Source organism: Rhea pennata, chromosome Z, assembly GCF_028389875.1.
Source record: "Rhea pennata isolate bPtePen1 chromosome Z, bPtePen1.pri, whole genome shotgun sequence".
NCBI classification, from domain to species: Eukaryota; Metazoa; Chordata; class Aves; order Rheiformes; family Rheidae; genus Rhea; species Rhea pennata.
This window is the reverse complement of record NC_084702.1, coordinates 7,445,934-7,460,332: the sequence shown is the minus strand read 5'-3', so window position 1 is coordinate 7,460,332 and position 14,399 is coordinate 7,445,934. Positions and strand designations below refer to the sequence as shown.

The following is a 14,399-nucleotide window of genomic DNA, read 5'->3' as shown; positions in this document are numbered from 1 at the left end:
AGTTAAACATAGATTAACTTTCTACTACTTAACTGACGCAAAATATATACAATCAGATCAGGAAGTTTTTAATTAGAAAATCTGAGAAACTTAAATTTAAAAGTGATGATTATAGAACAACTCTTTCCAAAGAAAACTCTTCTGAAAGCAAGCATGGGTTTTTAACCAAGGCTGGTAATTTTGCTTTTTACTTTCCCTCTCTCTCTCCCTCTCCCTCCCTCTCCCTCCCTCTCTCTCCTTTTTTTTCTTTTTTTTTTTAATCTTCCCAAAATATCCAGGAGACCCAATGCAAATACAATCAAATCCTGGTAATAAACGTTGCATTTTAAAACTGTCATTAAAAAGATGAATGGCAATTATTTGTGTACAGCCACATGCATTTACTAATGGAAGAACCAGAATGTACATCTCAGCAACAAGGAACACTGAGTGGGAACCACTCCTCCTTCAGTAAGTTTGTAACTGAACTACCTCTCCTGCTTATTTCAAGTTATTGAACAATAAAGTAGAAAGACTAGGGAAGTTTTCTTCAGAAGACAGATGTTGTTATAAAACAGTAGCTAGGGTTCTAGCTGGAGGCCTCCCAAAATTTTTTAAACATGAATTTAAAATTCACATGACATTTTGATGTAACATTTTAACTGATGTTCACTTGATATAATAAACAAGGTAATGGCAACAGAATTAAAATTTATTACTTCTGTCCATGTATAGGGAGTATAGTTGGCCCTCCTTAGTAACAGTAGTTACCTTTTTGTAGTCCTATTCATTTAAAATTTGCACTTTCAGATCGCACTCTCAGCTGTTACTAATGCAGAATGCTACCATGGGATGTGAAGGAAAACAATTCAAACAGTATCAGTTGTAATAACAGAATAAATCCCATTTTCTTTAGATGATGGTACACAGACAAACAGTAGCTTTTGTATATGCTATGTGAAAAACATGCAACTACACCAAAAGGCTCAGACTCAGTCCTGATCCTCTACTACACTGGTAAGTAAAACCTTTAAGTACCCTGACAATACTTTTGGATGTTCACAGAATAGGGGAGCTACTTAGGTAAGACTCCTTTTCCTTCTCTCCCAAAATTCCGGTACATTAAAAGATAATGAGACCAAAGGTCTTTGGAAACAATACACAAACGCATCACATAAAAAATTAACAGAAATGAACCAGCTCATTTGAGCTTAAAAAATAAATAAATAAATTTTGCTCTACAAAAACATAATGGTTATCTTTAACCTTAATAACTATATTTTTAAGTAGTTCTGCCTTAGAATTTTATTACACTTTTTTTTATGGAGAAAGTATAGTTAATAACATATAAAAAGAAGAAATCAGATGAGGAAAAAGCAGACCTTATCTGAAGTAGAATAAACTGACTAAATGGCAGCGAAAGGTAACATAATACACCTTTCTAAAGAACTGATTATTGCTACTTCTACTTTGCAATGCTGCATCACTGACTTAAATGCACTGAGTTTCAGCATTCTGAAAATGCCCTTGAAGAGGTACATAAGATAAAATGCAGATAAATTAATTATTATGAGTTAACAGAACAGGCAAGGGAAGCTATTTACTTGGTAAATAAACAGTAAACATTGTTTTCAGTTATTCATTACTTTTTGTAGTGCTAATATCCAAATCCGAACAAAATCAAAGCTTTATAATGATATCTACAGTGTACTCAAAGACATGGTTCTTGCCTTAAAGAGCTTACAAACTTATTTGAAATAAGACTCCAATAAAAAGGGAAAAAAAGAACTAAAGAAACAGTACTGCATCACTTGTACAGTCTACACGCATTATATAATGCCTATATGCATTACACAATTACACATTCACTCAGAGAAGTCTATTCCACATACACAGTCCATGGCTGGATGAATGACCTTTAAAAATACTTACAGTTTTTTTTTTTCAGCTGTTAATAAATGCATAGAAGTCACAAAATGTTTTAAGTATACTCCATCAAATTCACAGATTAATATGTTCACACAGCATTGTTATAAGTAACATATAAGTATTTAAACAGGTAAGAAAGGTTATAAGTTAGGAATTTACAAAGGAGGTCTGAATTGCCAAAATGTAAACTTCCAAGCCTCATTAAAATTTGTATTACAACAGATTAAACTCCTTTACTAAATATAACTTACCATATACTACATCCATCATTTCTGGATTTTGTTTCACAAAATCTGAGTATGGAAAATCAAATACAACTCATTTAGCACACTACAACAGGTAAAACAACTAACAATAATATGTGAAAACAAGCATTTTAAGATACATAATTCCAGCACCATTTCATGCTTTTCCAAAGGAAAATAACACTAATTATCTATTCCCATACTAAAAAGCATTGCCTTATTAATCTCACAGTTTATAGAAAAATATTATTATTAAACTACAGAAGTTAAGATGATAACATTTTAATCTGTTAGTATATACCACAGCGTAATTTTTGAAATGGAACACAGGTCTCCTTGTAAATACAGAGGATACTACTGCTTTACTGTGAGAACTAATGATTGATAGAGAAAGCTCTATCTCCTTTGCAGTTCAGAAGTAAAACTGGTAAACTCTAATCTCAATTTCATCCAGTGGGAGTTTCAATGAGAAAGCAAAAAACCACATGCAGCAATACATTTTTTAAAAAAGAATTTGGCCATAAATAAAAAGGTAACATGAACGTACACTTACCAACTAAAGTGTGTGTAGCAGGTGAGTGTGGAGTATTGTAAAACACACAATTAAACCTCACTATAAAATGCATGAATTTCTTATGCAAATCCATCCAGCTTCTCAGAAGAGCAATGACTTCAGTAAGTAAAAACTGTGTCAACTACATGCTATACAGACACAGTTTATGTATAACTTTATGTTCAGTTTCAGTCAACAAGGATTGCATATAGAGCATATATATATAACAGTCAATTTATTGCATGTTTTTAGTACAGTATTACCAATACAATAATAACTTGCTATATGGCAACGCATGAAAAAAAACAGAAGTGCTGTAGCAAGATTTTTTCTAAATCTTACATACATTATCAGTGTATTTGAATGAAAGAATTTTTAGGATATTTTCTTTTTCTATTTCAACAGCACAGCACCCTCTGGTGCATTTACTAGAGGGAAAGTAACTGAGAATAAACTCCAGGTACTGTTATACAAAACACAAAGTGAAAAAAATGAACCTCTAGGAAGAAAAGGGCACACACCTAAGAAGTACTAGAAATCAAATTTCAATTTCATTTTTTTTCTTTACTGATCTTCTGTAGCTGAGCAAACTGTAACTGTTAAACAAATGAAAAATAACAGGGATGTACTAATACTGAAAAGCAACAGAAACAAAATACAGAAGTTTGAAATTAATTCTATGTTCTTAGTAACACATCTTTTTTATTTAAAAAAAAATACTTAACAAGTGATGTTTAGAAAAAGCTAAATGGAGTGAAACAAAATGTTACAGCAAGCTACCTTTTTGCTCTTGATCATTCAAGCAGGAACATTATTAGGATTTCTGCACATACCATAAACTGCTAAATTTCATGCCCAAATTCTTGTAGGTCCTTCTTTAAGTTTGATAAGAAAGTAATAAAAGAAGTAAAATATGAATAAGCTTTATGGAGCATTATAGGCTTTCAAACAATATGTTAACTATTAAGATACATCTAGTCACAGAGAAAATTTCCTTTAAAAGTACATTTTGGTCATCACAAAAGCAGAGAAAGCCACCTGCTTTAGCCAGCTCTTTTGTAAACCTCTGGAAGTTTCAATACAATGAACATGAAATGAAAGTGACACTTGTTTAAATCAGCCATCTGTCCCTAGCAAAGTAGATTTAATCAAATCAGACTACATACTGTTCCTTTAATTTCCAAAACATGGGTATACATAGCACCTGTAAGCAAGAGAAGTATTGCCGTTAAGTCATAACTACCCTAACTGGAACTATGTCAAAAACATCAAAATGTAACTAACAAAAAATCCACAATCTTAAAAATTAGCCTATAAGTTTTAAAATTCCTCATTCCTCATTCTTAGTAAAACATATTTTAATTTATAACTTTTAAATATACTTTTTTGGGTATTCTAGTATATTCATTTGACAAAGAGTCTGATTTCAGAATGGAACTTCCATAATACAAATTTTACTGTACCACTAATAGTTTTTTTTCTCCCTATGTTTATGATATATTCGTGATTTGTCATTTCAACTGAAAACAGTCTTTCAAAAGGACTTTAGAAGTCATGTATCTTAAATTTTTAAAAGCTTATTCCTTTTCTAAATATACCACATGTCGATATCTGCAGCTAGTAAGTTTTTGGGCAAACTGCAGGTTTAAAAAAAAGAAAAAGAAACTAATTTGGGATATTACAAGAGGGAAGCCTTTCATAAGAGAAGATAAAAGTAAAGCATAAAGACTAGAAACACTAACTAAAACACCAAAAGAAACTACAGTGATAAAACACTAGCATCCTGATTATGTTTCAAGTAAGAATAAAACAACAGCATCCTTCCTTTTCTAAAATTAATAAATAGAAAGAAATGGTAAGATTTATTTCCGAAGACAATATTGTGATTCACAAACTACCATAGCTGCGGAAAACATGTACTAACAAAGCCAGCCATAATTATCAGATTAAATACTTTGCTTCTAAACTCTGTACACCACTGTACTTTTGATTCCCACTTCATTTATTTTCACTACATTAGTAAGAAGAACTCTCCACACCAGCACAACGTAAGTTAACTGATTAAAAGCACAACAGAGCATATGATACAAAAAGGATCATTAGGGTATGCTGAAACATAGTTATTTAGCTATACAATCTAAACCAGGAAAATAACCAAATAAAAATCACAAAGCCACTTATGTTCAAAAGACTGGTTAGCATCACAAACATCTACTATTCTGATAGCTAGGAGCATTAGGAAATCAGAATGGAAAAGGTAAATCTTGCCTACAGTCAGTAAAATGTAGAGAAATGGAGAGAATTGCAGAGAATAAAGTGTCAATAACATTTGTTTCAGTAAGGTCTATAATATTAACAAAGGTGATATGGCTATATCATTATTTTCCAAAATGCTCCCACTGCCGTAAGCAAATATAACTAGGTTAGACTAAAAGGTCTTTGTTTTTTAAAAAAGACTATGTACTTCTAATCAGAATTTTTAAGAAACATCCATACTCTCCCACAAAGAGGTAAACAGAAGGTTTGTCTCACAGCTTGTGCAACCTCCTTTGCTCACATGTGTCTGGATACACGTTCTTCAAAGACAAATGTCAATACCCAGAAGGAATTCCATCCTGAATAGGAGTCTGTCCTGAACCAATGTTTATCTTTGGAAGAACATTAGATGTAAGGAGTGATTTCACAACCAATAAATCACAAAATAAACGACTTGATAAAACTAGTATCAACTACATTAAAATTCAAACATGCCATATAACTGATACAGTACTATAACCTACTGAATGCATACAGACATACCTGACTCACACTGGTAATTCTTAATGTCCTTTATTTGACACTAGTGCCTAGAAAACTAGCATTGAATGTTTCCACCTTGAAAAAAATCATAACAAGATGAAAATGTAGAGAACTCTAGTCAATGCTCAAAATGTATTCTGTTACATAGCTGGCCAGTGAAACATATATTAAAAAAAAAATAAAAAGAGCGATAAATATGCCTTAGCTCAAGAAATATTAGTATCAACAAGGCAGAAACTATTTAGCATATTCTGTACTTGACAGGTACTTGGAAAAATTGACGCTGTTACATTCTTTGGCAGTTCCAATGTAAGATAACCAATAAATTCTAGTTGATATTGCAAAGAAAAGCCTTGCATTTGATACAGAGTTTTAGAGATATAAATATAGAAAAAGTATATGCACTATGGTAGGTTTTAAATCCAAAACCTACCAAAAAATCCTTTTAATTTTTCTTAGTAATTTTTATTAAACAAAGCAATAAGGAAATAAAAAAGTCATCCCTTTAGAAGCAAAAACTCGCAAATCACACTGACAGGTGATTTGACGCATCAAGGAGGACAATGTAACCGGATATGAAGATGTTAAAAGAGAATTTCATTGCCATAATGAAATACTAAAAATATGTTTTGCCCAAAAGAATACTTAAGTATTTAAAATAAATTTTGCTTATGCTGGCAACACAAATCTTTAGATCTTAATAAGCAAACACAAAAAAAGAAAATAAGCACTTAGGATCCAAAAAATGAAAAAAAAATCTTCACGAATAATATAATTCACATTTCAAATTGACAGAAGAAAAAATTGCCTCTTCTTTTCCCTTCCTCCCCAAATAGCCTCTTGAAGTACAGTAGCAGTGACAAAATCATAAAGCATTTTTTTCTATTTTTTCTTTCTCCTTTCTTTTCTCTGCTGTTTAGCACATAGACTTGCAATCACAATGAAATGTCTTGAACTTTATTCACTGTGAAGAGTTTTAAGGAAACTGAGATGGATCCTCTCCCCAGCCATCTCCCCATGAACTCTATGTGAATAAACTGCCAAGTACACATGCACTGTTCCATACCACATTGACAGTATAAAAGCATCATTTAAAAAAATAATCCCCAGTAGGATAGTAAAAACAAAACAAAAAAAAAAAACTTGCTACTTTGTGTATAGATAAGGGTTCCATTGGATAAAAGGGAAAGCACTTTATTATGCAAAGAAAATACTGCTTGCCCTAAAAACTGCAATGATATTAATTATGATTTAAAAAAAATAAGCCACAAAAAGCACAGGAAAGTAATTGCTAACACATGATCGCTGTTAAAAGACATAGAAAGTTTGCAGACATCCGCACCTATAGCAATCATGACAAATGAGAACAAGGCCCTATAAGTGAAAGAGGAACCCTTCCTTCTGCACCCCCGCACTCCGGCTTCTCGCTGTGCTAGAAAATCCATCTCTAGCTGTTTCTTTCCTCCCACCTCCACGGAGTTTTTTCCGGTTTTAAAGCAAGCAACATTAGACTGTGGCCGGAGGCCCACTCGTGTAAAGAGGCCAAGGAAGATGCATACCCACCATATCCAAGCGATCGTCCTGGAGACCCCAGAAGCGCGCTTCTGCCCCTACTATGGCCAAATCGCTCTGGCTCCTGGCTCCGCAACGCCACAAGGCCCCCTCCCCGCCCGGCGGGCACCCCCATGCCCGCTCTCCCGCCCCGCGGCGCGCTCTCCACCCAGCCGCAGAGTACACTCAGAGACAGCGGAGGCTGGAGAGGGGGAGGCAGCCGGGAAGAGCAGGGAAGGAGAAGAGGAGACGGCGGGTGAAAGCAAGGAGCCGGGAAACCTACGCTCCTCTCACTACACCTCGATCAATGGTGCAGCCCAACGGAGAAGCCCCAGCCCGGATGCTGCAAGGAGGGGGGGGAGGCAGAGGTTGGGGGAGGGAGAGAAGAGGGAGGGCAGACGGGCACCCAACGAGCATATTCACCTGGGCTGTGGAGGGCTGTGATGGTGTTCCTGCTGTTGTTGTTGCTGCTGGTGGCTGTTGTTGTTGTTGTTGTGGGTGATGATGAGGAAGGGCGTGAGGATGGGGGTAAGGAGAAGCAGGAGGAGGAGGAGGAGCAGGAGAGGAGCGGTTGTTGTTGATGGGTAACAGTCGCCAGGACTACGGTGACTATGGCGCTTGATTCACAAGGCAACGGTTGCTATAACTCACAAAAGGGAGAGAGCGAGCGAGAGAGGAGGAGGCGGCGGCCCAGCCGGAAAGGTCCGGAAGAGGCGGCGCCTCCCTGACTGACGGCGCCGCGGGCCCGCCAAGCGCCGGGGCGGAGCAAGACCGCGGCGGCCGCCGCTGCTGGGCTGCCTCCGCGGGTCTACCGCGGCTCCTCCGGCCGGGCTGCGGGGGAGGGCGCCAATCCTTCGCCTCGCCCCTCCGCGCCGGCGGGGCCGCTGGCTGCCCGTCGCAGTGGCGCGGCAGGGTGGGCGAGGCAGGAGGCGCGGCGCGGCCGCCCCCGTAACGGCTACTAACGGTCGCTAACGGCCGCGCCGGGCCGGCGGCGTGGGGGGCGTGGCCAGCGGGCAGCCCGCCTGAGCCGGGACCGTGGCCACTCTGACGCCACATCCGGCGGGCGAAGGGGGAGGTGCGAGAGGGCCCCGGATAAGGGACGGTGAGGGGCGACGCGCGCTCCCGCCGGGTGCTCGCCTGGTGCTCGCCCGGCAGCTGTTCCCCTTCCCGCGCAGTAGGGTCCCGGGCCGCTTCCCCTCGGGGAATGGCCGTGAGGAGCCGCCGCTGGGAGGGGAGAGGAGGGGGTGTTGGGGCTATCCGGCCGCCGCCGCCATTTTGAGGCGGCAGAGACGATGGCGCCGGCGCGGCCTTTGCTCGCCGCCCGCGCTCCCGCCCGTCGCGGCCGGCTTGGGCTCTGGAAGGGCTGCGTCTCCGCCGTCGTCACGCTCCTTGACAGAGACACTGTGCTGCTTGTGGATGTGCGGGTTTGGGGAATGGACGTCTCAGCACATCCATGCTTGCAGCTCCTTTCTGGCCTATAAAAGACCTGTACAACTCTGTGCAGGCACAGCTATTGCTCTCCCTGTATTTGTAAGCATTTAACCTCCTCATGAGTGCTTCACATGTGCTGTTCCTCTGTTGTTTAGATGTGGTTTGGCAATAACAACTTTTTTTAAATACCTGTATCCATAAGCACCTGGCAGTTGCCTCACATGGTCTACAAGTACTTCATCGCACCTGTGCCTACCGGTACAGATTGAAATTCTTCTTTCATAACACAGAAGCATTGGCAACCCCTTAATAGATTCACTGCAGTTTTCAGGCCTTACGCAATCTTCATCAGAGCCGTAACAGCTGCTTAAAATACTAAAATCTCTGTACATAAAAATACTCTTGATTGATAGAGCTGTGTGTAGCAATAACCCTGCATGAATAAAGAGATGCACTTTTCTAGGTGAAGGTATGCCATACTATTTTCTTCTATAGAACTAATCCTGAGATGCTGACCTAATAACTGCTCCGCTAGGATCTTAGATCTGACTGCATATCAGGGTGATGGAAGAGCTCACACCCATTCATCTACAGTAGTGGCCTTGTCAGTCAGAAACATTAACATGAGAGAGAACCATAAACAATCTGAGTAACAATTGATAGTAATTTATTTAATTAATATTAATTCATTTGAAGGTAAAGTCTATTTTGAAAAATACCCCTTTTCCTGTCTGTCCAGCAAATACAAGTAGTTCTGTTTAGCAGATAATACATAAAAAGTTTTGAGGACTTGTGTATTCATTGAATTCTAAATTTCATCTGAATAATAGAATAATTTTAAAGGTTGGACATTGGATATTCAGCCTAATAAAACATTTACCACAGAATTATCTCTCTAATTTCAAGTTAATGCTATAGCAACCTTCATGTCATCCATATTTTTTAAGAAAGTGTTGACCCCAAAGTTTGTTCTTTTTGATACTGTAAGGGCTTTTTGTTCTGTCAGTTATCATTCTCATGCTTATTTGCTTGGTGGTAAGTGCCATAAAGTTGAGGGATAAAAGAAAGGAGTTGTGGGTTTGTTTTCTCAGATCATGGAACCTATATTCTTTGAAGGAACAAGTCAAACCTATTTCAAGCCTTGGCAGGAATTTAAAATGCATGTGTATATATATATATATATATATATACACACACACATATCATATATATACATAGCGATATGTGTGTATATATATGTATATGTATGTATGTGTATATATGTATGTATGTATATGTATATATATGTGTATATATACATCTGTGTATATATACATATCGCTAAGCTTTTCTTATTGACACAGTACATTTGCAGAATGTTTTAAAAACAATTTCAGTCTATAATTACACGATCACCTGCTATATAAAAAAGAGAGTATTAGCTGCCTTTGTTACAGGGAAATTACTAAATCTCTTCAATGATTTGACCTTTTTTTCTATGAAAATAATTTGAAGAGATACTCATTGAATCAGAGAAGGCAGCTCTCATGTTAACTTTTGAAGAAAGCCTTTTATTTTTTCTGATCTATGCAACAGTTACTCATTGCTAAATAATCAATAAAAGCATTAAATCACTTCATATAACTCTGGTAACTACTGGCAGTACTAAATGATCTGCCAAATAGAATTATGAAAGAGCTAATGATTAAAAGCAGTCTTGTTAAAAGCCTTGTGTTTTATATTTAGATGTAAAATATTTTGCATATCTCAGAATAATCCTGTGCCACATTATGTGGACAAGGAATAATCAAAATACAATAAAAATTTTCAGTGAATAAAAATAGGGTTAAACAGAAGTCACTAATGCACTCTGGAAAGTTTCACTTTGTTATTGTCAATCAAAACTTTAAATAGCTCGGAAAAATCCTTGTTGCATATAAAGGAATTTGAACTGATATTTCTCATGTGAAGGAAGATAGTAGAAGAAAGGCTAGTCTAGAGTTTTCTTTTCCTGATAATAATGCCTTCCCTTTTTGATCTTGAATAGAAGTCTTTACATTCTCAAGGCTTTTCCAAATTGTAGAAGCTTATCAAGCTTTGATATTTTTATAAAGTTGTAATTAGCCTGTATACTGTCTTATAAAAGATAGTCATTTTTTGGTAAGTCCTCTGCATTAAGTAGCCTTTCCAAATGGTTTTCAGTTACACAGTCTTTCATTTATAGTATACCTGAAATTTACCATAAGACATTCCTATGAGTCAGATTCTATAGAATCCAAAATAATTAATACCTGTGTATCTTACCAAACTATAAGGATGATACAAAATACTAAAGCAGGGTGTATAAGAGTAAACTGGTTCAGACCAAGGGTGCATCTAGTTTTGTATTATCGTCCCAGTTAGTGTAAGTGAATGCCTGGAGAAGTGCAAAAGCAAGCACACATGTATCTCACTTCAGAACTTTCACAGCCTATGACTATTTTCAGCTAAAGAATCTTCTGAACTGTATGTGATTCATTTTTCTGATAATTTTTTTCCAAGAATTTGTCCAGTCTGCCGTAAAATCTTTGCATCCACAATATATTTTGGCAAGAAGTGCCAGCAGTCTGCCAGCTGGTGGATGAAGAGCAAGTCCTCTTGCTTTGTCTGAACCCTTATCCCACTGGCTTCTTAGATGGTCTATGTTCCTGTGTGGATTGACAGTGGACAGTCAGCACCATATGATCTCTCCAAGCTGTGTATGATTTTGTAACTCTCTTCCATGTTCTCCAATTCATCTTCCAAGCCCCAAAACATCACTCCACATAAAAAGCCATCCTTTTTATTGACCCCTTGATCTGATTAAATCAATTCACCTCAGTCAGTGATGAGGATAAAGTAATTAATTCTTTACCCATTGTAACAGCTAGTTAGGAATTGTCACTGCCTGCATTGTGGTCTCTGGTGGAGTTGGTATGAATTGTTACCTTCAGCAAACTGCAGCTAGGTTTTGTAACCACACTGAAGGCCAAATGAGCGTTGCCATTTCTAGAAGAAAGCCAAACAACTAAACTAAAATAGTAAATGAATGTTTTTTGTGAAGGTTCCGTGCAATACTTTTTGTGAGAACTGTATTACCTATTCCATGAATGACATTTTAATAGATAAAAAATCTAACAGCTTTTTTGATACTACTAGCCTCTCTCAAGAATATATGCCTAGTAAATCTTAGTTTAAATTCAGCATATCATAGAATCAGTAAGGTTGGAAGGGACCTCTGGAGATCAGCTAGTCCAACCCCCCTCCTCAAGCAGCATCACCTAGAGCATGGTAGACAGGGTTGCATCCAGGCGGGCCTTGAAGATCTTCAGAGGAGGAGGCTCCACAACCTCTCTGGGCAGCCTGTGCCAATGCTCTGTCACTCACTCTAAGAGGGAAGAAATTCCCCCTCACATTCAGGTAGAACTTCCTGTGCTTCAATTTCTGCCCATTGCCTCTTGTCCTGTCACATGGGACAACTGAAAAGAGTTTGTCTCCCTGACACCGTCCCTTCAGATACTTGTACACATTGATAAGATCCCCCCTCAGTCTTTTCTTCCCCAGGCTAAACAGGCCCAGCTCTCGCAGCCTTTCCTCATAGGGCAGATGCTCCAGCCCTCTCATCATCTTCATAGCCCTACGGTGGACTGTCTGCAGTAGCTCCATGTCTCTCTTGTCCTGGGGAGCCCAGAACTGGACACAGGACTCCAGATGAGGCCTCCTCAGGGCTGAGTAGAGGGGCAGGATCACCTCCATTGACCTGCTGGCAACACTCTTCTTAATGCACCCCAGGATACCATTGGCCTTCTTGGCCACAAGGGCGCATTGCTGGCTCACAGTCAACTTGTCATCCACCAGCACTCCCAGGTCCTTCTCTGCAGAGCTGCTCTCCAGCAGGGCAGCCCCCAGCTGGTACTGGTGCCTAGGGTTATTTTTCCCTAGGTGCAGGACTCAGCACTTGCCCCTGTTGAACCTCATGAGGTTCCTCTCCGCCCAGCTCTCCAGCTTGTCTAGGTCTCTCTGAATGGCAGCACAGCCCTCTGGTGTGTCAGCCACTCCTCCCAGCTTGGATCATCAGCAAACTTTCTGAGGATGCACTCTGTCTGCTCATCCATGTCACTGATGAAGAAGTTGAGCAGGATGGAAGCCAGTACTGAGCCCTGGGGAAGTCCACTAGCCACAGGCCTCCAACTAGACTCCACGCCACTGATGACGACCCTCTGAGCTCTGCCTTTCAGCCAGTTCTTAATCCACCTCACTGTCCGCTGCTGTAACCCACACTTCCTGAGCTTGCCTAGGAGGATGTTATGGGAGACAGTGTCAAAAGCGTTGCTGAAGTCAAGGTACACAACATCCACTGCTCTCCCCTCGTCTACCCAGCCAATCTTTCCATCCATAGAAGGCTATCAGATTGGTTAAGCAGGATTTCCCCTTGGTGAATCCATGCTGACTACTCCTGATCACCTTCTTTTCCACCGTATGTCTGGAGATGACATCCAGAATGAGCCGTTCCATCACCTTTCCAGGGATGGAGGTGAGGCTGACCGACCTATAGTTGCCTGGGTCCTCCTTCTTGCCCTTCTTGAAGACTGGAGTGACACTGGCTTTCTTCCATTCCTCAGGCACCTCTCCAGTTCTCCAGGACCTTTCAAAGATTATGGACAGCAGCTTGGCAACAACATCCGCCAGCTTCCTCAGCACCCGTGGGTGCATCCCATCTGGGCCCATGGATTTGTGGATGTCTAGCCTGCCCAGAAGGTCTCTAATCCTTTCCTCCTCAACCAAAGGAAAGTCTTCCCTTCTCTGGACTTTCTCTCCTGCACATCCAGGCTGCAGGATTCATGGGGTCTGCGCTTAGCAGTGAAGACTGAAACAAAGAAGGCATTCAGTAATTCTACCTTCTCTGCATCCCTTGTCACCAGGGCCCCCACCCCATTCAGTAGTGGGCCCACATTTTCCCTAGTCTTCCTCTTGCTCCTGATATATTTGAAGAAGCCCTTCCTGTTGTCCTTGACATCCCTTGCCAGACTCAATTCCAGCTGGGCCTTAGCCTTCCTCGCAGCATATCTACATACTCTGGCTGCATTCCTATAATTCTCCCAAGTAGCCTGTCCCCTCTTCCACATTCTGTGTATTTTCTTCTTCTATCTGAATTTGGCCAAGAGCTCCTTGCTCACCCACGCAGGTCTCCTGCCCCTTTTGCTGCACTTCTTACTCATAGGGATGCACCGCTCTTGAGCTTGGAGGAAGTGATGTTTGAATACTAGCCAGCTCTCCTGGACCCCCCTTCCTTCTAGGGCTTTAACCCATGGGATTCTTCCAACTAGGTCTCTGAAGATCCCAATGTCCGCTCTCCTGAAGTCCAGGGTTACAATCCTGCTTGTTGCCTTACTTCTTTCCTGCAGGATCCTGAACTCCACCATCTCATGGTCACTGCAGCCAAGGCTGCCCCCAACCTTCCCATCTCTAACCAGTCCCTCTCTGTTGGTAAGGACAAGGTCCAGCAGGACACCCTTCCTCGTAGGCTCTTCCACCATTTGTGACAAAAAGTTATGATCTATGCATTGCAGAGCCATATAAGTGTAAACCATTTAAAAATGAATCATCCACTTGTTTACATAGGTTCAGCTTCTTTGTTGAAGTCAAATGAGGATACTTTATCACTAGACTAGAGAAGATAGATAGTCTAGGGTCTTCTGGTAGGCTTGGCATTTGCAAACAGCAGCCTATGTTTGTGATTTAATATTTTGTGTATGGAGTCGGCTGGCCAAATATATGTGACGTTCTGGAAAAAACAAACTTGCAGTGGGAGTATGGTATATGATCAAGGGCATTGTGGCCTGCTTTTGGCATAAATATGTATGGTTTTTGCATGACACTAATTCCCCCCATTGCAATGAGCCCAGAAAAAACAT

At 39.9% G+C, this 14,399-nt stretch overlaps 1 protein-coding gene across 3 annotated transcripts in view; it reads right to left on the bottom strand.

The window, feature by feature from the left end:
* RFX3 (regulatory factor X3) overlaps positions 1 to 7,691 on the bottom strand; it is a 121,438-nt gene extending 113,747 nt beyond the window's left edge. For 2 of the 3 annotated variants that reach the window (XM_062599436.1, XM_062599438.1), the window contains exon 1: positions 7,480 to 7,691. The gene's annotated coding sequence lies outside the window, so the exon portion shown is untranslated. Of the gene's footprint in view, positions 1 to 7,068; positions 7,127 to 7,479 lie in introns of those variants that run through there. The other variant, XM_062599437.1, reaches the window with a different exon arrangement.
* Positions 7,692 to 14,399: the final 6,708 nt, after the last annotated feature.